General features: G+C 35.6%; 1 protein-coding gene across 2 annotated transcripts in view; it reads left to right on the top strand.

Moving 5' to 3' along the window:
- Window positions 1–14,223: 14,223 nt before the first annotated feature.
- SYT1 (synaptotagmin 1) overlaps window positions 14,224–25,880 on the top strand; it is a 542,261-nt gene continuing 530,604 nt past the window's right edge. For both annotated transcript variants that reach the window (XM_032346925.1, XM_032346922.1), the window contains exon 1: window positions 14,224–14,626. The gene's annotated coding sequence lies outside the window, so the exon portion shown is untranslated. The remainder of the gene's footprint in view (window positions 14,627–25,880) is intronic.

The following is a 25,880-nucleotide window of genomic DNA, read 5'->3' as shown; positions in this document are numbered from 1 at the left end:
ATTAATACATCATTATAGCTTTTATTTATTTCTTAATGACAAGGCTTTGGTTGTAATTCTCCTGTGTTAATTTAGTGGAAGCTATCCAGTGGCAATCTATTAGATTTTCCCAGTTAAATTAGCATGATGGGCTTTTAATAGATCTTTTAATAAACATTATGATCAAGAACATTGTGAGATTAAAATCACTTTCATGACATTTTTGACTTTGTGTAGTAACAGTCTTCAGTCATTGATTCTGGTCCTCTGAGTAATAACTCAAAATGCATTATTAATATATTTCTATACTGTTAGCAGTGACAAAGTGAACATGAACTAGGACAAATTTAACAAGATTTTGTTGATACAATATTTAATTAGTTAATCTAAAGTTTTCATTTCCTGTCATTGTGGTTCTCTGACTCTGTGATCTTTCCCAGTAAAATATAAACAGAAGAGATGAGATTTGATTTAGAATTGCAACAGTAATAGATGTACCATCTATTTGCATTTATGTACTTTATGTCTTAGGGTTCAGACCACTCGCAAAGTCAAATCTTGAGTTTAACTTAACCTAAGTGTAAAACCACATTTCCTCTGGAATCTGAATTCTTAAGATTTTCCTGTTCAGTTGGTGACTCCTTCTCTTTGCTTTGTGAAAAAAACGCATCTAGATTCCTTGAATTAGTGAAAGCAGGAGAACCTCAATAACTGAACCTGTTTTCTGTCTTAAGAGAAGGCAGCTAAGCCGCATGCTGAGATTCTCCTAGGACATATTTGAAAGAAATTTCTGCAGGTGGTTGAGACTTGTCCTTTATGCAGCTGTGGTAATGGAATGAAAATTGCTTACTCTGGGAACATTGACTGTATCATCCTTAAATTATCTGTGCACTACTTAAGTAGTTTACATTGCTGTAGGGCTAGGAAGGCTCAGTTACGTTGCCATCCTGCCATCAGCACTGCCTATATACACTGAGTACTCAACACAAGCAAAGCAAATCATACTATATTTTTTATTTTAAACTTTTATTACATTTTTATTGCTATGTAATATATTGTGAGTAAGAAAAGGTAAAATATATGTGTAAAGACAAAAATGGATTTAGGAAAACTTTTCCTGTAATCTATCATTTAAATATAAACACCTAATATTTTAGATAATAACTATTCAGTATATTTATGTAAGAAGTATGTGTGTTTTTCTTTATTTTCTCTCAAACACTCATGTAATAAGGAATCATGTAACACTAATATATCAAGAACAGTCTGGGGTGCTTGGCTGATTCAGCCAGTAGAGCATACAGCTCTTGATCTCGGAGTTGTGAGTTCAAACTCCACATTGAGCCTAGAGCTTACTTAAAAAGCAATGAAATCTCTTCAGGGCAAGCATTAACAGGCATTTTGAAAGACTGTAGAAAAGCACAGTATTGGCATGCATTAAAAATGAAGACGGAAATTGGCATATGTGTGCTATTTGCTCCATCTCTTCCGGAATCTTACTAAATGGAAAATACCCCATTTCTATAATCCTGTAAAGCTGGAACTTGTAAAGCCAAAGGGTCTGCAATTGTTTAAGTTAAAAATAACTTTTAAATAGCCCAGAAATGGATATTCTAAACTCTGACTTGTGTTTAAGAACTTTTTAGCTATATAGTCAAAGCTTGCACATAATATGTGATGCCATACAATTTTGAAAGCACATCGAAAGTTTAGGGGACTCGGGGTGATTAAGTGATTATAAAATGAGGGTAAAGGAACAAGATATTAACATTAAAAAAAAAAGAACTTGTAGTTCTTCCTCAGACTTAATTTGTCTAATATTGTGGAGACTAAAGGAATATACTGCCATTTCATCACATAGGGTCATTTGTACTATGATGTCCTGAAAATGTGTCAAATTTTACTAGGGGATCAGAGTAATTAGATTCAGTATAAAAATGTTTCAGTAAATTTCTTATACAGTAAATTTCTTATACAGATGTGAAACTTCATGTAGCTCCCTTAAAGAAGAAATTTGGTTCAGCACACCATCTACATTGTATTAGGATACAGTTCCAAGTGTCTCATAACTATTCCCTTGATCTCTTGTAACCATACTAAACAGGGCCATCAAAAGTGATATTCTTGATACTTAAAACATAATGTCATTCTCTTGCCCTACTCTCTCCTTCTGGGCACATGGTATCATCTTCTTTTTTTTTTTTTTTTTTTTTTACTGTGGTAAAACATTTACAATATATAACATAAAATTCACCATCTTAGCCATTTCAAAGTGTACGCAGTTCAGTGGCAATTAGTGCAATGGCGTGCAATAATCCCTACTATATAGTTTCAGAATGATTTCATCATGCCAAAATGAAACACTGTACATCCTAAGCAGTAACTCTGTGGTCATCTATCTCCTCAGCCCCTGGTAACAATTTATGTGCTTTGTGCCTCTATGGATTAACTATTCTGTTTATTTCATATAAATGGAATCCTATAATCTGTGGCCTTTTGTGTCTGGTTTCTTTCACTTAGCATAATGTTTTCAAGGTTTATCCATGTTGTAGCATGTGTCAGTACTTCAGTACTTTTTATGGATAACCAGGGTTCCATTGTCTGCGTATACCACATCTTGTTTAGCCACTTATCAGTTGACTGATAGATACTTAGTTGTATCCACACTTTGGCCATTGGGAATAGTGCCGCTATGAATATTTATATACACATTTTTGTTTGAATATCTGCATTCAACTATTCTGAGTGTGTATCTAGGGGTTAGAATGTCTGGATCATATGATGACTCTGTGTTTTACTTATTGAGAAACTGCCAAACTCTTTTCCATAGCAGCTGAACCATTTGACATCCCTACCAGCACTGTATGAAGGTTAAGATTTCTATACATCTTGGGGTGCTTGAGTGGCTCAGTGGGTTAAAGCCTCTGCCTTCAGCTCAGGTCACGATCTCAGGGTCCTGGGATCAAACCCCGCATCGGGCTCTCTCTTCAGTGGGGAGTCTTCTTCCCTCCTCTCTCTCTGCTTGCCTCTCTGCCTACTTGTGAACTCTGTCAAATAAAAAAATAAAATATTTTTAAAAAATTCCTATATATCCTTAGCAACAATTGTTTTGATTTTTTTTATTATTATAGCTATCCTAGTGGGTGCAAAGTGGTATGTCATGGTGGTTTGTATTTTAATCTTCCTAATAACAAATGATATACAGCACTTTGCATGTGCTTTTGGCAATTTTTGTAACTTCTTTGGAAAAATGTTTATTGAATTCTCTTGCCCATATTTTAATAGGGTTGTTTGTCTTTCTGTTGTTGGGTTATACATTTTCTTTATGTATTTATGTATTCTTAATACTAAACACCCTGATCACACATGATTTGCAAATATTTTCTACAAATTTGTGAGTCTTTGGCTCTCTAGTGTCCTTTGCACAAAAGCTTTAAGCTTTGATAAAGTTTCATTTGTCTGTCACCTTGTGTTAGTCATATTCTTTGTGTCATAAATAAGAAATCGTTGTCATATCCCAGGTCACAGTTTCCCTGTTTTATTTTCATAGTTTTAGCTCTTAACTTTAGGCCTTTAATCCATTTTGAGTTAATTTTTAAGTATGGTGTGAGGTAAGGGTACAAATCTATTCTTTTGTCTGTTGCTATACAGTTGTCTCAGTAGCATTTATTGAAAAGACTGTTCTTTCCCCCCCATAAATGGTCTTGGCACCTTTGTCAAAAATCAATTGGCCACAGATGCTTGATTTCTGTACTTTCAAGTCTATTTCATTGGTTAATATGTTTATCCTTATGTCAGTGCCATACTTGTTTAATTACTGTACATTTGTAGTTAGTTTTACAAACAGGAATTGTGAGTCCCCTGTTTTTGTTTTCCTTTTTTGATATTGTTTTGGCCATCCAGAGGATCTTGAAATCCCACATTAATTTTAGGATCAGATTTTCATTTCTGCAAAATGGTCATTGGACTTTAATAGCGATTTCATTGATTAGGTAAATTGCTTAGAGGTATACTGCCATTTTAACAAAATGAAGTCTTCCAGTCCATGAACATGAGACATCTTTCCATTTATTTAAGTCTTTTAAGATTTATTTCATCAGTGTTTTGTGGGTTTGGGTGTACAAGTTTTATACTTTGTTAAAATTACTCCTAAGAATTTTATTCTTTTAATGTTATTATAAATGGAATTCTTTTTTAAATTTTCTTTTTTGGATTGTTTATTGATAATATATAGAAATGTAAATAATATTTGTGTGTTGATGTTGTATTCTGCAACTTTTTTCCAATTTGTTCATTACTCCAAGAGTTGCATTTGTAGATTTTTAAAGTTTTACATATATAAGATACTGTCATCCAAGAATAAAGGTGATCTTACTTCTATTACAATTTAGATGCCTTTTATTTATCTTTCTTGCCTAAATTTGTAGGCTATAAATTCTAATACAATTTTGAAGTACAAAAGTGTCTTTTTCCTGATTGTGAGGAGAAAGCTTCAGTTTTTCACCTTTGCTAATTATGTTAGATGTGGGTTACTTATAAAGAACCTTTATCTTGTTGAGAAAGTTCCTTTCAGTTTATTGAATCTTATCTAGTTCTAGTTTATTGACTCTTAACCAGTTCTAGTTTATTGAATCTTATCATCATGAAATGGTGCTGGATTTTGTGAAATTTTTTTGTTTATTTGTTTTGTTTTGTTTTTTGAATCATTTGAGATGATCATATTTTTTGTTTGTTTGTTTTTGTTGCTTTTTGTCTTTCTTTACTAATGGGGCATGTAATATTGACTTTTATATATTCGACTACTTTTGCATTCCTAGAATAAATTCCACTTGGTCATGGTGTATAATCCTGTAAGTAGGCTACCAGATTCAGTCTGTTAGTATATTGTCCAGGATTTTTGCATTTTTGTTCAGAAAAGATATTGCTCAGTTTTCTTGTGATGTCTGGCTTTTTATGAGACTAACCTCACAAAATATGTGAAGAAAGTGTAACCTAAAGTTAAGGAAGGATTTGAGTTAATTATTTGGTAAAAGTTTGGAAAAATTAACCATTAAAGTAATCTTCTCTTGTACTTTTCTTTTTTGGGAGGTTTTATGGGGACATTTCATGAGGCTTTGATTTGCATTTTTCTTATCACTAATGATTTAAGTACTTTTCATGTACTTATTAGACATTTTTCTTATGTGAAGTATCTGTTAAACTCTGTCCCATTTTTAAGTTGTTAGCTGTCTTTTTATTGTTGGATTGTAAGAATTGTTAATATATACTAGACACAGATCAGGTATATATTTGTGACTATTTTTTTTCCACAATATGTGGCTTGCTTATTCAATTTATTGTAACTTTAAAAGAAATTTTTAATACTGATGAAGTTTAATTCTTTGTTATTTTCCTTTAACAAGTATTAGTTTGTTCTGAGATGCTAGAAACTCTGTTTTTCTGGATTTAAGTCCTTTCTCAGATATATGGATTATAAATGACTTCTCTTAATTTGTGTTCTGCCTTTTCTCTCTTTTAATGATGTCTTTTCATGATCAGAAGTTAATTTAATGAAGTCATTTTTGTCAATCCTTCCATTACTGATTAGCATTTTCTGTATTCCATTTAAGAATTCTTTATCTTGGGACACCTGGGTGGCTCAGTCGGTTAAGTGTCTGCCTTCAGCTCAGGTTATGATCCTAAGATCCTGGGATTGAGTCCTGCATCTGGTTGTCTGCTCAGAAGGGAGTCTGCTTCTCCCTCTGCCTGATGTTCCCCACCCCCATCAACCCCCGACAAAGAAATTTTAAAAAAGAAAAGAAAAGAATTCTTTATCTCAAGCTCATGGAGATATTCTCCTATACTTTATTCCAGAAGTTTTACTGATTTCCTTTCACAATTAGGTCTGTGATCTTTTTCCATTTATCCAATTAGATAAGAATCCAATTGGTTTAGGATCATTTGTAGAAAATAAATCCTTCCCCTACTGAATTAATGATATGTTTTTGTTGCAAATTAGGTGATTTTCTCTCTCTAAATATGAGTGTTTCTGGACTCTACTTTCAGTTCTATTAAACTGTTCTTGTATCAGTAAGATGAATATTATGAATATGAAACTTTATAGTAGTTTCATATTAAGTAGGATAGGACTTTCAACTCTTTTGAACTTATTTGATAATTTCATAGAAAATCTAAAAGCTTTAGAGTTGTGTATAAATTTTTAATTAGCTTGCCAATTTATATTAAAATTGGCATTGACTTGTATCTGTAATCTATATGGGACAAATTGACACCCTGACACCAAACAAGATTTATTCCTCCAATACAAGAATATGTATTTCCATTTCCATTTATTTAGATTTCATTCAATTTTCCTCAGCAATGTACAATATTTAATGTAAATATTTTACCCATATTTTTTAGATTTATTTTTAGGTATTTAATAGCTCTTGATGTTATTATAAATGGTATAATATTAAATCTTTCCTTCTTATTAATTATTTTTATTAACATATAATATATTATTTGCCCCAGGAGTACAGGTCTATGAATCATCAGGTTTACACACTTCACAGTGCTCACTAAATGTCTCTCTTTTTTAAAAATTTTATTTATTTAGTTGAGATAGCACAATGATGGTGGGGTTGGGGGAGGAGCAGAGGTAGAGGGAGAAGCAGACTTTCCAGAGGGGGTCTGATGCAGGCTCTCCGTCTCAGGACCCTGGATATCATGACCTGAGCATAAGGCAGATACTTAACTGACTGAGCCACCCAGGGGCCCCTTAAATGTCACTTCTACTATTTGTTTCTTCTATATAAAAATTTATTTTTGTATATTGGCCATTTAGGTAGAAAACTTGGTAAATTCATTTATTCTAAGACTGTTGGCATATAGAAACATAATTTGCAAATTACATATTGTTTAGTTCATATACATCTCTCACATAGTCTTGTGTCAATGTGTCCAGGTACAAACTGTTTTCTGGAAGCTTCTATGTACAATGTCAAAATAGAATTGGTCCAGAGGTACTTGTATGACATATGGAAGACAGACGTAAAGCTGTAGCTGTTTTTCACTGAAGGTTCATATGTTCAGATGTGGTATTAGACAGAATCTGACAGATGTATAATAGAAATATCCTTAGTTTCTAGTTTGTTCCTGAATCTCTTTATCCCATGTTTAGGTTTTTTTTCCCCCCAAGTAACACTCACAGACCCATAACCAGACTGTTGTGTACAGACCTAAAGAAATAAACAAACAGGCAACAACTTGCCATAAGCTTCATGTGTTAAATTCCTGTTAAACCTTAAGCTTGTAATTATAAAGGATAAACAACTTAAACCTCTAACAACTTTGCGAAGAGCAAATAACCAATAATAAATATTGTAAGATATTCAGAAGAAATATTTTTAATAAAGGAAGATATAAAATAAGTTTCTACCTTATGATGGATTTCCTGAAAAAGGCTTGAGGTAGTATATAAAGAAATAGTTATTTAAGTTAATTATTTAAGGAAAAACACTATAATTGAACCACAAACAATTTATTTTATATTTAAAATTAAATGTCAACTTCTGGGGATATCAACAATGTAGATTGCTTAATCATTTTTTATTTTAGCACTGTTCAATATGTAGTTTGCAAACATAAAATGCCACAAAATTTAAAGTATAAAAAAATTCTTCATGTTAAGTTTGATTTTATGCACATCTATTCTAATTGAGATTGGACAAAAAATCCAGCTCTTTTTTTTTGAAAATTCATCTTTTTTTTAAAAAAAGATTTTATTTATTTATTTTACAGAGAGATCACAAGTAGGCAGAGAGGCAGGCAGAGAGAGAGAGGGAAGCAGGCTCCCCGCTGAACAGAGAGCCTGATGTGGGGCTTGATCCCAGGACCCTGGGACCATGACCTGAGCTGAAGGCAGAGGTTTAACCCACTGAGCCACTCAGGCAGCCTGAAAATTCATCATTTTAAATGAAAGTATAAACATATGGATTGTTGAGAAACCCATACTTAAGCAGAAAAAGCAAGGTATTTTGAGAAGAATATCACAACTGTAAGCAGTAATCATTGAATAGATGGTACAAAGTTCTTAATTCTTTTTGCATGAATGTTTACATTAGGCATGCCAAAACATTCAACCTTACTTTGATAAAAGACCTAAGACAGTTGCATCCTGTAGACACATCATTTGAGAAATCAAATCATGGAAATCTCAGCTGTATATACTTCAGTTTTCACTACAGTCCCTCTCTTAACAGCAAATATCGAATCCACAGCCTTAGGAATAGGCAGCCCAGCAAAGTTAATTTCCTCTACTGTTCTTTATTGGCCTATTGCTACCTCGGTTTCTGAATTTCTTGTTGACCTCCTCCAAATCAGTTTCACGGTCTTCTGGTCTGTTAGACATGCACAGAACCTGCTCTCCATCTGCTCAACACCACAAATGTTAAATTCGTAGTTTAATCTAATACCACTATAAGTCTTTGATCTCTTGGGGAAACCCCTTCTGATCATTGAATTGAAATAGCTGCCTTTGCCTAATCACTCCAAATATCATTCCAAATTTGCTTACAGGCACACCCTGAACATAGTTGTAGGTGTGCTCCATTCTAGATTTGCCTGGCATCAGTGTATGCTCTCCCACTGCAAATGCAGTTGATAGAGAGAGAGAATGGGTCAAGAAATGGATATAGCATCAGTAGAACCAGGTTACAGTTCCCGTTACCCTTAATACCCATTACCCCGTTACCCTTAATGCTCTGTAATTAGCAGACCCTTTAAACATTCTGACCCTCATCATCCTTTGTTAAGTGGAAACAATAGAATGACATTAGATGGCTATGAGATTAAAATGATATGGATAAAAATACTACAGAAAAACAAAGTATTACCATAAGATATGCTGATTTTCAAAATATCTTTGTAATATTCTGAGATAGGGCTGATTTTTTTTTCCTTGAGTAATAATATTAAAAGTGGTCATTAGGATCACTCAATATGGGATTATTATTACTAGACTTTGAGGTATAATAGATTATATTGGATTTTGTGAATTTCCTAGAGGAATATTTGGACAGTATTTACATTTAAAATATATATGTGTGTATGTACATACGTATTGTATGTTTACATATATATATATATACATATATACATATATGTATATATGTATATTTCCAAACAATTGATTCACAAATTTTTATTGATTGATTGATTTTCAGTAAGTGTATCTCTTCTTGGTATTCGTTTTATAAAATTAAGATCTAAGAAACTTTTTAAGCAGGCTTAAAGTTGTTGAGATTCTTGCTTCTTTCCATGTTAAAAATTTTATACTAGAATAATAGTACAAATGACAAGATTTTTTTCTTTCTTATGCCCCTGTATGAATCCAATCACAAATAACTATTTCCATGTCTTTAAGTAAGTGATTTTATCTCTCTGGACAAACTTTTTTCACATAAGATGAATGAAACAGTTGGAATATAATTTTCTGTATGTTCATTTAATAGAAATCCTTCCTCTGATTTCAAAGAGTATTAATATAATTTTAATGTTTTTGCTCTTTTAACAAACTTGTTTTCACTGCAATATATTCCTTATATAATAGAGTATTTGAAAAAAAAAATCACTTGTTTTCTTTCTAAGACCTTTAGCTAACATTAGCTCAAAGTACTTTTATTTTGCCCTTGAGATAGATTCACCTAAATAATATTTTCCTTGCTAACCTCAATAGCCTGACACGGTATATTACTTTTTGAGTCACTGTCCTCCTTTTTATTTCCAATATTTTCTTAGTCATAACTTTAAGAAAAGACTTTTGTAAAGCCACATCGAATATTGCTAGCTCTTTATTTTCTTTTCTTTGGAAATTGTGAACTATTATAGTTCAGTTATGGGGTTCTTACTCTCTGCCCCAGAGAACTGACTCCCATCTGTATTCATTTTTCTCCCCTCGTTCAATTCTGGATTTTCTTTATTCAACATTGTGGGTGTCCAGTTTAAAAATCCATGTGGTTAATTTCTCTTTATCTAATTTTGATACAGAGAGCCCTGATGTTTTTTGGCTACCAGTTAGCTATAAAATTATTAGCAGTACTGCCAGGCCAAACGATCTTGAGAAAAAGGAGTGGAAGGGAAACCAGAATGGATATCTCCTCTGCCTTGAAGTGTCATTAAAACAAGGGGATGGCTCCACTTATTTGCTAGAAAACAAAAACAGAGTGTTCATGAGCTTTTTAGCACTAGAATTATTTTTTTCTTAATTTTTAAAACACAATATAAACTAAATTTTAATTAAAAAATCGTACTTAAGAGCACATTCCCTAAAAATAAAAGTATTCATTTCCTAAAAGATTAAAGTGTAAGACTAACATGCCAGAGAGATAATTATTGACATTTTATGTATAAACACATTCTTATAACATGGATTTAATTTTCCTCTAACTTCAGTGTTCACCTCACTATTGGCTTAAATAGCCTGGATAAGGGAGGAAATCAAATCTAGAAATTAGGAATCTGAAAGTAGCAGTAGTAGCAGTGACAATAATGAAAATAATAATGGCTAATATCTTCAAGTTCTTGATAAGTGATTGGAATTACTACTTTATATGCACTACTTTAACCTTACAAGAAAAGTTAAGGATATAGTTTGTATCTTTATGTATCTGTTATAGATGAGAAAATTGAGTCTTGGAGAGGGCTTTGTACATTTTCAAGATCATACAGATAATTAGTGGTGAAGTTGGAAGTCTATTCAAATTCTTGCCCCAGAAAATAAACATTTATTCAATTCTCTGTCTTGGAAAGAAACAAGAAAAAAGAAAAGCTGTATCTTGAAAGGCAATGGCAGAAAGTATATATACAATTAAAAAATAGCTATAAGTCTATATAAAAATTAGGCAAAATTTAGAAAAGTTTATTATTTTTTCATTTTTTTCACAATCAAAAATGATACTTATGAATGGGTTTTACCAGTTAATGTGGTTATTAAAGATATAATGTTTAATGACATGTGGCAATCTTGATTGAATGGAACTCTATAGGACCACTGATCTAGAAGGATATACAAGTCTTTACATCAACATGGAGCATTTTCTTGGAGCCTCTCTTATGTATCATTTCTGTGGTCTACAGAAAGCCTTAGCTAGGTTTACACTTAATGAATTTCTAGTTTCTAAAGTCTCTAATTCCCACACTTGCCATAAGACACACTTTTCTCCTCAGTGCCCCAATCCAATTTAGTTTCTATTCTGATTCAGTAGCCTAAAATAGATGGCAAAGGGAACATTAAAGTTGTAAATAAATGAATCCATTGAAAATGAATAAAGAAAATGATGAAATGAGATCTTAATCAGAACAAAAATTTAAAGAAAAAATGAACAGTAGTATTTTTATTTTTTAATTTTATTCATTTATTTGACAGAGACGCAGCGAGAGAGGGAACACAAGCAGGGGGAGTGAGAGAGGGAGAAGCAGGCTTCCTGTCAAGCAGGGAGCCCCATGTAGGGCTCCATCCCAGGACCCCAGAATCATGCCCTGAGCAGAAGGCAGATGCTTAATGACTGAGCCAGCCAGGCGCCCCAAACAATAATACTTTTTTAAAGTAAAGAACAGAGAAGAAAACAATAAGCAGAACAGATGAAAATACTTTTAAAATAGCAAATAATATTTTAAAAATCCCATATAATGAAGGGATAAATTAAATGTCAGAAACATGGAGTCTAGATTAAACAGTGTCTGGGAAATGAAATGAGAAAAGAGAGAAAAGGACAAATGACCTGACCTTCATTTAATGGATATAAGTCTTCTATAAAGGGCAAAGAGGTTATGTCAACAGAGACGTCAACCTAGTAGCACCAGGTAGAGGTCCTCAATCCATCCTCCAAGCTTGAGGAGAACATATGAATAGGAGAGAGAATAAAAATCTTTGTCTTGCAAAAGCTAGAGTACATCGACATCCAGTATGTAAGTAGTCTTCTTAATATTTGTGAACAGAAATAGTATTGATGGTAAATTTAATCTCAGTATACAAGTAAAACCCATTTCTTGTTAGCCAGTAGTCTCCTTCAAGGAATTTTTGGGATACAAAAATCTAATTCCATTTAAGTTGTCCAGGATTCTAACCACTGAGAGAGATGTTGGTTGGGTATGATATAAGATAGGTGGTAGACAGGAAGAGAAATTGGCTAAAATATTGATAGGACCAAAGCCTGGAACACAGATAACTAAACTGGATTTGTATTCTACTTATTAATTTCTTCTAAAGCTAGTTTACTTGCTTCTACATGCAGCTGTTGGATGCAGCTATTTAAATCATGTAGTTTATAATAAGTGGGATCTAGACATTGTGCTGGGAGTATTTTTAGAATAATTATTTCTTTCAAGTGGATATTATAATGATCCTCTCATACAAAGACATTTATTGGAAAACATACATTAAAAAAGTAATTGATTATTCTTGTCTTTTTCCTCCTCCCCCTCCTCCTTTTTTTCCCATCAAATATTTAAAATTGATTTTAAATTAACATCTATTACTTCAATTCCCCAACTATGAAACTATTCTAAAGTAAGATTTGAGAAATATTTTAGGAAATGGAAGATAAATATTCACATAAAATTACAATTTTGCGAGATATACAAGTACGTCATTAAAAGGATTAGTTTATAGAGAGGTTGTCTTCTCTTACCCTACACTTAGAATAAGGGCCTTAATGTTAAACATTACATAAATAGGAGAGATTTAATTAAAACTTCAAGAAATGTGTTACTGTTAATTGAATCCTTGCTATAGTTACCTTTGCAAACCAACGTTAATGAAACTCCAGTTCAAAGTGGATGGGTTTGGGGAATTGAGATAGCTATTTATTTCCTTACCTGAGATGCCATGATAATTTTGTCAGTAAAACAGAGAGCCCAATTAGGAGAGTTCTCCTTTATAGCTATTGATCAAACTGCTAGGATTTCTAAATAAAACGAATCAGAGGTTCAAAGGCCATAAGACAAGGTCAATGAGTGAGAAAGGGAAGTACTTCCCGCATTTTGAAAGCCTTTCACCTGTGGAGCAGAAAATGGACTTAACTCCTACCTGAAGCTAGGTTCCGCCCCGCCCCTCACCTAGCTGGCTGTCCCTTCCCCCACTCGCTGAGCCGCCCAGTCTGGTATCTCTCGGTCTGGTATTACCAAGCTATAAATTGCCCTAGAGCTTAGAGACAATCAGGTCAGCGCCACTCTCACAAGGGAAAAGCTGCTTACTTCCGAGCAGAATGGTTCAGGGGAAAAAGAGGAGGGAGGGAACCCGTGCCTTAGTCGTCACTGCGCTGGCGAAGGGAGGAGAGAGATGGGGGAGGGGACTGACAGAAACTGCGACCCCAACGGGGTCGCACTTGGCCCAAGTCTGCAAACTTAGTGGTGGCTGCGGGGGAAACTCCCAGAGCACTCTCCACCGCCAGGCAGCCGCTGCTGCTGGGTGGAGTCGCGCTCCCCGGCCCCACCTATGGGACAGATCTCCAGCATTGCTGGTCCACAGCACCCTTCCCGAAAAGTCTCCAGGCATCCATCTAGCAAGACTTAGATCATTCCGCCCACCACTTCCACCCCAGGACCCTGACAGAATACTATGATTAGCCTCAGATAGCCCAGAGGACCCCCTCCCTGTGTCTCAGTTTGAGGACGCTCGTGCAGAATCCTTTCGCATGCCCGCCTTGCTCCGCTTTCACAACTCTGCTGGGTCAAATGGCCAAAGACAAACTTCTGCCTCTCCTTCCGCTGCCACCTTTTCAAAAACCCACAGCCTGGGAACCCACACACATCGGAACTCCTAGGGTGCTGCTGTAGTCTGGGCATGCTCAGTATTAGAGCAGGTTTTGATTGAAAGTTAAAAAAAAGAGAGAGAGAGAGAGAAGGAAAGAAAGAAAGGGTGAAAAAGCTTTGTATTATGCTGTCTCCTTCTCTTGTACAAATGGCTTGCTGAACAGGTTGTAGGGCATCCCCGCGTTTACCCAAAGGGTTTATCAGATGCCCTTGATTCCGTCTCCTTGGGATCTGTCCCCCTCTTAGTTCGCCCCCTCCCCCAGAACCTCCCTCTTCTGGTCCCTGTCCGCTGTGGGGATGGAGAGACACTAACAGAACTGGGATGGGCGATGTTGGCTGAGCGGATCCACCTATGATTAGTGCGCCCCGATTGGCTCCTTGGAGCAGCGTACCCGAGGTGGAACCAATCAGGCGCTCGGGGCTGGGAGATGATGGGCGGCCGCCTCCTCACTGGAGGGATTCCTGGAGAAGCTGCAGTGTGGGGATGCTCTAGACCGAGTACTGCCCTCGGTGTCTTTCCACCTCCTCCTTCTGCAGCGGCGGCGGCGGCGGCGGCAGCAGCACTTAGCAGCGCCAACTTGAGGCTGCACCCCGGGCCAGCCCCCCAGGGTGGTGCTCAACTGAGAGGGGGGCTCAGCGCCCCAAGGGGTGTGTGTAGGGTGGGGGTGGCCAGCTGGGACCAGCTGGTGGCCCTGAAAAACCTCCCACACACCCACACCCACACACCCCTTTTGTGTTGCAGGCTGCCCCTCCAAGAGCAGAGGCAGCAAGAGGACGTGTGTGTCTTGCACAGGTCCACGCGGGGAGAGCAGTGGGGACGGAGACCGGCACCACCTTCTGGTCCTCGCTCCAGGTAAGACAGCGAGACTGGCAGCGTGGCCACCTCGGAGGTGCCCATGAGCTTGAATCCGTCCGCAACATTTTACTCTCGGTACACTTGGGTTTTGGTGGTGGGAGGCTGCAACCTGGGGAGAAAGCCCCGAGTGGCCTATTGTGAGAAACATAATGAGCCACATGTACATCTCCTGGAAAAGCACTTTGCACAGTGCCCGTGATTTAGAGCCTGGAGTTGCTGTTGGGCATCCCCCATCTTCTTGCGCCCTCTTTCCTTCTCATTCTTTCTTCTTCGACCCCCACCCCCAATCTCAATCTCTCACCTCCCCCGCCCCTCGCTCAGTCTCTCTCGCGTCTTCACCCTCCTCCCATCCTAAGGCGGCACAGGGTTTCTTTCTCATCCTGGAGAGGATTGCCTTTTCTCTGAGGAGGGGAGCGGGTTGGAGGTGATGGAGAAAAGAGAAAGATTTCTTTCTGCCCCCTCCCCAGGGGGCGTGGGAGGGGGACCGAGGTAGAATGCAACCTCTGCGAAAATTAGAGTACAGAAAGCATTTAAACTGAATAAAGGGAGTAGACAAGCCATCCAGCCCAGGCTGTCAGAGAGGGGAAGCATCAAGTTTGACTTGATCTCCTCCTTGCAAAAGGCTGTGCCTCTTACTTGATTCCTTCAAATGAAACAAAAATAACCCACTGATCTAACCCACTTTCAACTGCTTAATTGCTGTTGCTTTTAAGTGCTAACCATCTGACTTTTCCTGTTTCCATCTGTCCTGTGGGGCTGACTATTTGGTATTGCCCATCAGTGGTAATCTCTGAACTTTCAGGGGTTTCTCATGCAAAGAAAAAAAAAAATTAAAAACAGATGGTTACTTTCCTCAGGTTCTCTGGTATAGCCTTTATGTTGGGAAGTAAAAAATGTAAAGTTTCAAAACATTTGTAAGTGACACTAGTGTGATCAAGAGGTTTGGATTTCTACTTTGAGATGACAAACCTTCTGGTTAGTTTTGTGTACATGTTGATTTTCACTTTATTGAATATTAACCCTTCGGTGAAATAAAGCAACAGTTTCACTTTTGTGTTAAAGCTAATTTTGTGTATGGATTGCCAGTTCATTCTACTTTTTCTCTATGTTTGCATTTTATTGCCCAGATACCAGATTCATGCCTTGCCTTATTTTCCTTTAATGAGAATATTTAGTGGCTGTAAACATGGTGTTTATGCAATTTCAGTACTCCATTTGGAAGGCACATGGAAGCTCGGTTGGCCAAGAAGCCTCTTGTACTGGAACAAAGTTTAGAAAGTAATGGTAGGAAGATAGCCTCAAATTTAAAAAATCTTAAAGGAAAATTGTTTTTGTTCTCATTTCTTATCATAAGAAAGAGAAGGCTATCAAAACAACTGTGTTCCCTGGCCGCCTGCACAATAGGTCAAGTGAAAGGTACTTGTTGGACAGAGCCTTGACAGCAGCTTCAGCATCTAATTCCATCATCCGTGATATAAGCTTTCCTTTCCTATTATTCATCAGAGATGGCTAAGTGATTATTGTCAGATGGGAGGAGGTAGAGAGAAGTGCCTAGCTGAATGTAATGGGAAAGCATTCCAAGTGGGTTCTACATGAGCAGAGAGAAGCCAGCAGATGTTAGTGTCCAGATGAATCCTTTCCTTTGATTTATCAAGGGAAATGCCAAGTCTTACATTTTTTTCTACGTGCACACTTGGGATAAGAAAAGGCAGTCTTCTTTCTAACTCTGTCTGCTTTTCCACACTAATTTATATACCCCAGAAAGTATTTTTTTCAGCACATATCTTTAGTGTATAAGTTTGTACACTGACTTAGAGAAGAGCTGGTTTCACTTACCATCAATGTAATGCATATATTCTAAATTCATTTTCCATTTGAGACACTTATCTTTTCTATCTAAGTAAAATTACCCAGAGTCACAAAAACAAGATCTTCTGTCTAAGGTTTTGACATTTAAATGCCTTTTCTTTCTTTCTTTCTTTCTTTTTTTAATGTAGTGTCTCTGTTGAAAGCTAACTAATTTTTAGAGGTGCCACCTTTTGGATACAAGGACAAAAGGACAACCGCTTAATTGCCTCATGTGTGTACAAATGAATTAACAAGTTTAGACATGAAAAGGTGTACAAAAAGGAAACCCAATTACTTCCCATGTGAGCAAATTAAGATTTTGTTTGCTTATTTGTCTACCGTCTTAGGAAAGGTAAAAGTTTGGGCTTGATTTGTAACATTTTCATGTCTTTTTACAAATGTTAACTATAGCAAAGACATGGGAGGGAGATGCATATAAGTATTGAGTTTTTCACATACTTCTGAAAAATTAAGCCTTTATATTCTGGAAGTCAGAACTAATTCCAATTTATAATGAGTGGGTTGAGAAGAGACTTGAAATGATACATGGTAGGAAATTATTTCCCTGTCATCCCACAAAATGTTCTGGTGTGATAATTTCATACAATCTTCATATTTTCTCCTTTAAAAAGAATATCTTAGTAAATCTTATTAATGTTTCAGAGCAAATATGGTAATTAGACTTTTGCGTATGTTTATCAGAACTAAAGGCTGCTCCTGTAATAGGAAATCCTAAAAAATTAATTCCATAAAATACCACATAATAGAGAGTTGTTGCAGAGTGGTTTGTAGCTTCATTTCCTAATGGAGAATCTTATTCTATTTGGTCAAATGATCAGATAGTTCTAATCAAGAAAAATGAAAATGGATAAATAACATGGTATTTACATGATAAGATTTGCACATTAGGCTTGGTGCTAACTGAAAATAAAACTAGAGTAAGTAGCTTGTTTTAATTATATTTGCAAAATGAAATAGGAGATTAATAAATAAAATGCAGAATGTGTTAGAAATCTGAAAGTTAATTTGAACTTCCTGTTAACCTAAAGACACCATGGACATGATATCAATTCATCTCTTTTGAGGTCAGTTTATGAAATCAATTTAGAGAAATTCCCCAAGCAGGTTTTGAGAACTATCTAATCCTAAAGAACTCAACTTAAGACAGACAATTATATGAGCCTGAAATACTTATAGCTCTTGTGATTTCCAGTTTGTGCAACAGCCGGGAAGAGATATCATTAATGCCAAATTGGAACATAACATTTCTTTTTCTAATGGTAGTGATTAGATGATTTAGGGGAGGGAGAGCAGAAATAAGACAGTTGGATTACATAATGGAACAAATTTGGTCTGTTATTACAAAAAGCCAAGACCAAAGTTAGACTTTCTGCCATAGAATAATGTGGGTGTAGGTCTTGCAAGTGTTTTTGCGAAACAAGAATGCTTTTTAAAATTAATATCTGATCTACTTGTGGATTTTTAACATTTTTACATGATTTGCTTGTCATAAATCTATTTGTATCAGAAGTTTAATATATAAGAGATGCTTTTTAGCTGAATTTGTTTTCCACTGAAGTTGGCCAAATCTATTTAAACAGGAATAAAGTATATGGCAGTCTAAATACATAAGTATTTATCATTTAGGGATACATACTCACACATACATATGAATACACATATGGGTATATGTGTATACATATACATGCCTATACATGTATACATTTTTAAATTATGTAACTTTTTCTAAAAGGATTAGAAATTAATGGGCAGTATCAATAATCTGCTGAAGATAAGGCATACTCCTGTAAAAAGTACCATTCAAAGAAAAACAACAATGTCTTGGGGTGTTTTTAATGGTTCTTTGGTTGAAAGCCTAGGAATACCCAGAGGCAAAATTAAAGGGGGTCTACATCTTTCCCTTTATATAGCTCTTCTATGGCTTTGGCAAGAAGTTATTTTTATATGAATTGTGTATTAAAACAAAATCTCTCGGTACAAGAAGATGCACCTCTATATATAGGTAACAAGCTTAAGTCATATTTTCACATGATTTGGATGTAATGGAAGGATAAACTTCCTGTTTTTATAAGGCTCCTATCAGGTGTTTCTTTCAACATTTGCATAAAGGTTAACTTGTTCCCCATCTTTTACATAATTGAATGACATGGTTATCACTGCTTTTTCAGGTAAGAGGGTGTGGTTGGTATCTTTGATAATTACTCTAGGAATGATAGTTATTTTTTGTAGTATTTTTGAAAACTTGATTGAAACCTCTCCATTGAAGTGTGGCCATTTTTTTAAAGCAGGGATTTAATTTCTCCAGTTAAAAAAAAAAGAAGACAGTGTTTTTCCCTCAGCATCTCTGTCATTTTAAGAGTTCTTGAAGAAATATTTATATTGACAATAAGATAAACTACTGTAGCAGGGCATATGAACATCATTCTACTCAGGTGTTAGTAAAGGAAAATAAACATTTTAAATCATATTGCAAATATATTCATGCTATCTATTGTAAGTAAGAAAATATGCTGTCCTTTCTTGTATCTATGAATAAAACTTTAACTTTTACTGTTTTAAAAATATTATTTTAAAGTGTACAATGAGAAATATGCTATGCTGTCAAAAGAGTAAGCACTGGAGATGTTATTTGTGTAGTTTGAAATAGAATTATAGAGGTCCTTTTGCAAAGAAGCCTCCTTTAAAAATATGTTTCCTCAATTTAAAAGCAATATTTAGGAGAGTTCTAAAACAAAGCTCAATTTAGAATAGGAATAATACATTTGTAATAGTATTAGAAATGAATATTCTGCCATGTCTTAAAAAAATGAAAAGCATATTTAAAAAATTATTTCTCTAAATTCTATAATTTTATATTTAGTTTAATTATAAATTTTATTTGTGTAGAACTAGTTCTTATTCTCTCTGGGTTTGTTTTTTTTTTTTTTTGTCTCTTGCAAGTGTCTCTACAATGCTCAGGGCTTGGAAGTTTATGTGGCATGCTGGTTTCCATAATTTACCAGTAATGTAAATGAGGGGATGTCAAAGTTCATCTTTTCGGTTACTGCTATTGTGGAGATACAAAGAAAAAATACTGGTCATTCCTATATTGGTCTCACATGTAGTATGTCAGACATACTAATTATACACATAGGGAGTAATTTTGTTAAAGAGGAGCTCTGGAAAATTGTAAAGCAGATGAAGATAATAAATGCCCTTTATTTCGTAGCTGGTTGTACAAAATGGGAGCTGGAAAATTTCCATGCCACATGAGAATGGGCTTTTTCAGCTAGTATAAAATCTGGTGAAACTATTTGGTTAAGGTACAATTTCCTAACAGCCAGGTAAGACATTTCATCACACATACCAGATAACAACTCTGCTGTAATAAGTGCAAACACTGTGGATAAGACTTACAGCTAAGTGCCTCAGTCAGAAATTAATTTTTGGTTGAAATATCCAATTAATTGAATCCAGATATTGTACTGAAACTTGGGTCTTACCACTTCCAAGTGAACCTATTTCCCTGTGAAATATAGCTTTCCTTTTAATTCTAAACAGTGTAGAGCTCATATAATTATTATATTTTGCCAAAGAATATTATGAGTAAAAGGAGTTGTATGTTTTTCTCCTTCAATAGGTAAATGTTTCCTTTTTTTTTTTCTTTCTAAATAATTTAACTAGTTAATCAAGGATAAAATGCACGTAGACACTTAAAGACAAATAGAATCACAGAGTTACTTAAATGGAGAACATTCTTATAGTACCATTGCTTGAAGAAGACATACTATTTCTTGTCTTCCTCCTACATCCTGCCTGACCACAACCGTATTTTCAGTCACCTGGAAATTGAGGGGAAAGGCGGGCAAGACCACCTCATCCCTCAGTTGAGAATTCCCCGGGTGTGGCCTCTAGAGGGCAGTCTCTTGTTTTTATCTGAGGTCCATTTCCTCTCTGCGTGGGCCTCGTGGCCCAGACTTCACTCCAGCTTGGAGGCAGGTAATTGGATTTACTAATTGCTACTTAGAGATTTGTAGGCATATTTTCATCAACATGAGGGCAAAAACACACAATACTCAGACAAAACATACACAGCTATACCAAAGTTACTACGAACACTTTGAAAAGGTAATGTTGATCTTCTATGTTTTACCATAATGGATAAAAGAGCTTTTATTTCAGGTAATTTATTTTCCTTATTCACAAATGATCCAAGCAAATGGTGAGATTGTTAAACTATGAATCAGTAACTTTTTGTACTTATTAACACCAGTGGATAAAGCTGAAATTATTGTTAAAAAGAATTTCAGACCCTTGGATTGGCTTTAGTACTTCTGAAATACGTACCTGTGTCTTGTTGTGGAGCCCTTAAGCATTTACATAACTTATCCTTATCATCGCAAATAATTGAGAATTGGTTTGCTTTTCTATGGAACTTCTGGATATTATTGTAAAACACCTAAAATTGCTTTTAGGATGGATTATTAATAATCTATTTTCTGACATAATTTTATGTGAGTGTTACTGTAATTATAAACAATGGTATAGCATCACAGCAGCACGCTAGACTTACAAAAGTGTCAGTTTAGAATTTTGTGCTCTCTCCTTGAAAAGGAGAAAGAGCCAACTGAGTATATTTTTACTTCATGGTGTACTGTACCCCAGTATTCTAGCAATGTAAACTATGGATAGGACCTTGTTTACTGTCTATAAAATGTGGACTCTGCTGACTTGAGAAAAAAAATCATCAATAATTTCTTTTTTTTTTTTTAGACAAAGAACTTAATGACTTTTGAAACAAGGACATGTGGTATAACACAGGGTAGGAAGGCCTAGCTGAGCTTCTCTAGCCATTAGGCTTTGAGTGTGTAAGATTATTAAGAACAGTTGACACAGTTTCTCAGGAGAAAAGACAAGGTAGCAAAGCATTGAATCTGTTTCTCACTTAGACTCTCTGCCAGATTCTGGTTTACAAGGCTGGCTTTCTGCCTAATCCCCAGCATTTTCATCAGATTTGAGGAATGAATAAAGTGAACCATTGGGCATTACAGCATATTTCTAGAGCACCAGAATCTCTCCTATAAATAGAATAACATCACCATCCTATTTTAACTAGAGTTCAAACGCAAGGCCACAGTTTTTATATTTAAATATATATGAACCAGACTACTATATGCCTAAAAATGCTTGAGTTTTATCTGTCTGGGTTCAGGAAATTCTCATGTTAAAACTCTAGTTAACAACATGATAGTACCTATATTTATTTTTAGTATTTTTGTTAAAAAAAATGTTAAACTTAAAAAAAAAGCAAGCACCTTGAGAGATATCTAACAATTCAAGAAAGTGACATGTCAACAAAAAGCCAATATACTCCTAAATTAACCAAAATGGCTCTGCTTTTAAATTTTTTGAAAACAAAGCAAAAAGGCAAAAAGTACTTGAAATACAAGCTTCCAATTCTTTTAAAATCAAGATTTGTAGGTACTTTCTAAAGCACTTCTAGACACCATGAAATGAATATTGATGAGTGGAGAGCCAACTCCTTCAGGAAAGAGTAGACAGGTTCTGTTATGGCTTGGAGAATCTGTTTCATCATTTATATATTGAACACATAGCGACAGTTTTATTTCTCTTGACTTCTGGACCTTTAGACCCGTATGCCTTGAAGCACATTACTGCTTACTGCTAGAGTGGAAGAGGTTTGCTCGGCTCTCTGTCTAAGAGTAATCTTGTAACTCCCTTGCCTTTCCTTACATTTTCTTCCTTCTTCAACTCTCCCCCTCCTACCCTTTCCTTAGTCTTCCTTCTTTCCTTTTTCGATCTTAATGAATTATCTTCCTATAGACCAGGGAGCTTGGTACTCTAGGGCCCGTACTAATCTCTACCAGCTGGATTTATTTTTTTGCCAACAAGCAAGAAATTTATCTCTTAATTTATAGAGGTTTTAGGTTAGCTTCACAAAACAGCTGTATAGTTAAATAAGGGAGCAGTCTCTTAATTTGTTTATGGAATGTGCCATGATTCGAATGTTCTTAAGGTCTTACAGGAAAAGTCTAACCTATTGGTAATTCCTAGAACAAACTTGATTACAGAAAGACAGAACAATCATTTTTGGAAGTCCCAATAAATAGCAGGTCCTATTAGGTACTTTTTTTTCTATTTTGTTCTTCTAATGATACAATAAAATCATTGTTTTCATGACACTTATATAGCACTGTATTTTTAGAGAATTACATTGACTTATTTCATTTTGGTGATGAAGAGATTCTCCATTTTACAGATGCAATAGAGACTAAGAAATTAAGTTACCTACTTGCAATTACATACTTAGGAAGCCTTTTATAATTTTCACCTACTGAATCATACTGCCTCAGCATTTAATTAAGGGGAAAAAAAGTACATTTTCAGATTTTCTCAATATGTATGAAGTAGTTTGCTATTTCCTATCAAAATTTGAAACAAATGTCTGACATCACTAAAATTAGATATACTCTATTTACATTGAAAAGACATGGAAATTTTAATATGCTGTCATTACTGTTGTGACCCTAACTTTGAAATAAGTTGTATTTGTATTTTTAAATTATTCAAAGGACAGCTTTTTAAAATGTAAGAGAAGTCACTAAGCTTGAGTCACTGGGCTCGGCTGGCCCTTAGTCATTGCTGTATCACTGCAATACAAGATATCCCTGCACTTGTTTCCTTATTTGTGAACTATAGGGTCCTAGGACACCTCCTGAGTGCACAGAGATATGAATGAGATAATGAGTGTTATAGCTTTACCCCAAGTTCTCCATCTTCATCTCTCATCTTCCTCATTTGTACTCACACACACAACTTGTTACTGCTTCCTGAACCTAATATTAATAGAAGTTGTTTAGTATCGATACTTTTCTCTTCTATTCCAAGATGGAGAATGCTAAGCAGGGAACATACCTAAGCGCAATCATTATTCTAGCCTCATGTGGATGAAGTCCATCACTTAGCAATTCTCAGTGTGAAGAAATAAACCCATTTGGGAGTGACTGCCAGGAGCCATACACGTTGCGATGTGGACCAACTTGATGGACTCTCTAGTTTATCTGATACAAGGAAACAGGAGTTTTAATTGGGAGATGGCTACAGAAAGAAAGCAAGATTAATTAGAGCATAGGAAAGGTATTTTATGGGGGCTTTTGGATAAAAACAAGCTAATCATATTCTCGTATTCTTACTGCATGTCAGGTACTTTTCTGTGTACTTTCTATGCTTCACGCCATTTAATATTTCCAGTAATCTTCAGAGGTAGGTACTAATTTGTAATTCTTTACATGAGAAAATTGTGGGGAAAAAAGTAACTTGTCAGGGTCCTGTGACTGTTACGTAGTAGGACATTGATTCGAACCCAAGCAGTCTATTTATAGAACCAGTATTCAACCATAGGCAATCATATAATCATTCAGCTCCTCAGTGGAGGAAAGGGAGCAAATGGTGACCAAGAAGTAGAGGTTTCGAAAAGAGACTGAAGAGACATGCAGGCAAACTTTATCCACTTCATAGTTAGTCAATATGACCATTGTGGTGATGTGAGAAAAGCAGGAAACTTAGAGTCTTATAGTCCTTGGTACAGATACCTACTCTGTAATGGTGAGCTTCAATAAAATAGTTCACTGCTAGAGGTTTCATTTCACTAGGAAGAAAAATGTAATAATGTTGGCAAATTGTCTCATACTCTGTTAGTAGGTGGCAGATCTGACTGACCACTCTTGTTACCCATTTTTATTAGTCAGGAACACTTTCACTTGCAAAAATTCCACCTAATTCAAAGTGATCTAAGAAAGAAAAGGGATTTTAGAACTTATGGTACCATAGAGTTCAAGAGTATCTTGGATTTAGTACTAGCTGGAAATGGGAAACCAAATCATAGGATCCCCTACTCCCTACTCTACTTTCCTCTGCCAACACTTTATTCAGACTCAGCCTCTTTGTTTATGGTGGTTGCGATGCCCCAAGTAACTATAGGGTTATGTAAGAAACTTTGATGTAAAGAGAACATCTTTTTTTGCCAAAAAATTCCAGGATAAACTTGATGGGAACAAATTGGGTCACTTGCCCTGAACCCATGAAAGAGGATATTTATGTAGGCTGACCATTGTGTCCTCCTTGGATTTAAAAGTTGGACATAGTATTATTTAACTAAATGGGAAGAGTTTTGTTGAAAATGGCTAGATTTAGGGCAAGCAAAAGCAACAAACATCCAGTTCATAAGGTATAGGCACTGACCCTGAGAAAGGATGCCAGCTGGCCTTAATGGTGGATCAGCCCCTATGACTGGAGCCCCTATCAGCCCCCTGGAGAGCCCCTATTGTTCCAGACACTTACCTCAGTTGGTGGGTCAGGGGAAGATCCAGAAAATTCTATAGAAAGGTCCATAGTAGTTGAGGTTGTGGAGAGTAGTGGCACTCAGAGGCTTGAAGCAATGGCCATTTACCAACAAATATGGAAATGCTCAACAATTTGACAACAGGTATGACTATATCTGTATGGAGAGACTGAATATCAGAAGCAGAGGGCTAAGTTGAATGTCATTTAATTCTTTTGGAGTCTTTACTGCCTTTCTCTCCCTTTTTTTTAATACAGTATGCAGATACTTAGAAAACTTGAGGATTCCTAAATTCTGAACTCAGTAGAGCCAACTGAAGATATGTACAGGGCCAGCTGTGCAGAGGTCAATACTTCAAATTTTTGTTGTGTGTTGGTGGGAGAGTGACTTCCAATTTATAACTACCTTATTGCCCTAACCATCTATATATTGTTACAGATGGAACAGAATGAATTTGCACAAAAATATGATACTTTTTCTCCTTGCTGTACCCCAAAATGAAAAGGAATTATTTAGGAATAATGTGTCTTTCTTCAGGAAGCACCAACATGGTTTTATTACATGCAGGCACTGTTTTGGATGCTGGGAATCCAAAAAGGAACCCATGAGACAAACCTCCTGCTTTTAACACAGCTTGCATTCTAGGGAAAGATACAGACAATGAAAACTAGCATCAGTAACACCAAAACACAACTAAGGTGGTTTCAAAAAGTGAGAAAAGCTATAAAATAATAAAACGGGCGAGTAAATAAGGCAATATTGGGGAGTCTCATCAACTAAAATTATGCAAGTTGAGGCATAAAAGGAAAAGGGGCCATGACATAAAAATTTGAGGAGGAGCCCTGTAAGCAGAGGAAACCAGGTGCAGAAGCCCTATAGAGGGAATGAGTTTGATCTGCTCATGGAAGACACAGCAAACAGAGCTGAAGTGTAAAGATACTGGTTTCAGAGTAGAACCATGCTTTAATACTTTAATTAAAACAATCTTTAAACATGATTAAGGGAATTTCCAAAACAATATGATTGTGTATAACCTCAACA

The sequence above is a fragment of the Mustela erminea genome, chromosome 6 (genome assembly GCF_009829155.1).
Source record: "Mustela erminea isolate mMusErm1 chromosome 6, mMusErm1.Pri, whole genome shotgun sequence".
Lineage (NCBI taxonomy): Eukaryota > Metazoa > Chordata > Mammalia > Carnivora > Mustelidae > Mustela > Mustela erminea.
The sequence above is the reverse complement of the archived record's forward strand: the minus strand, read 5'-3'. Positions and strand labels throughout refer to the sequence as shown.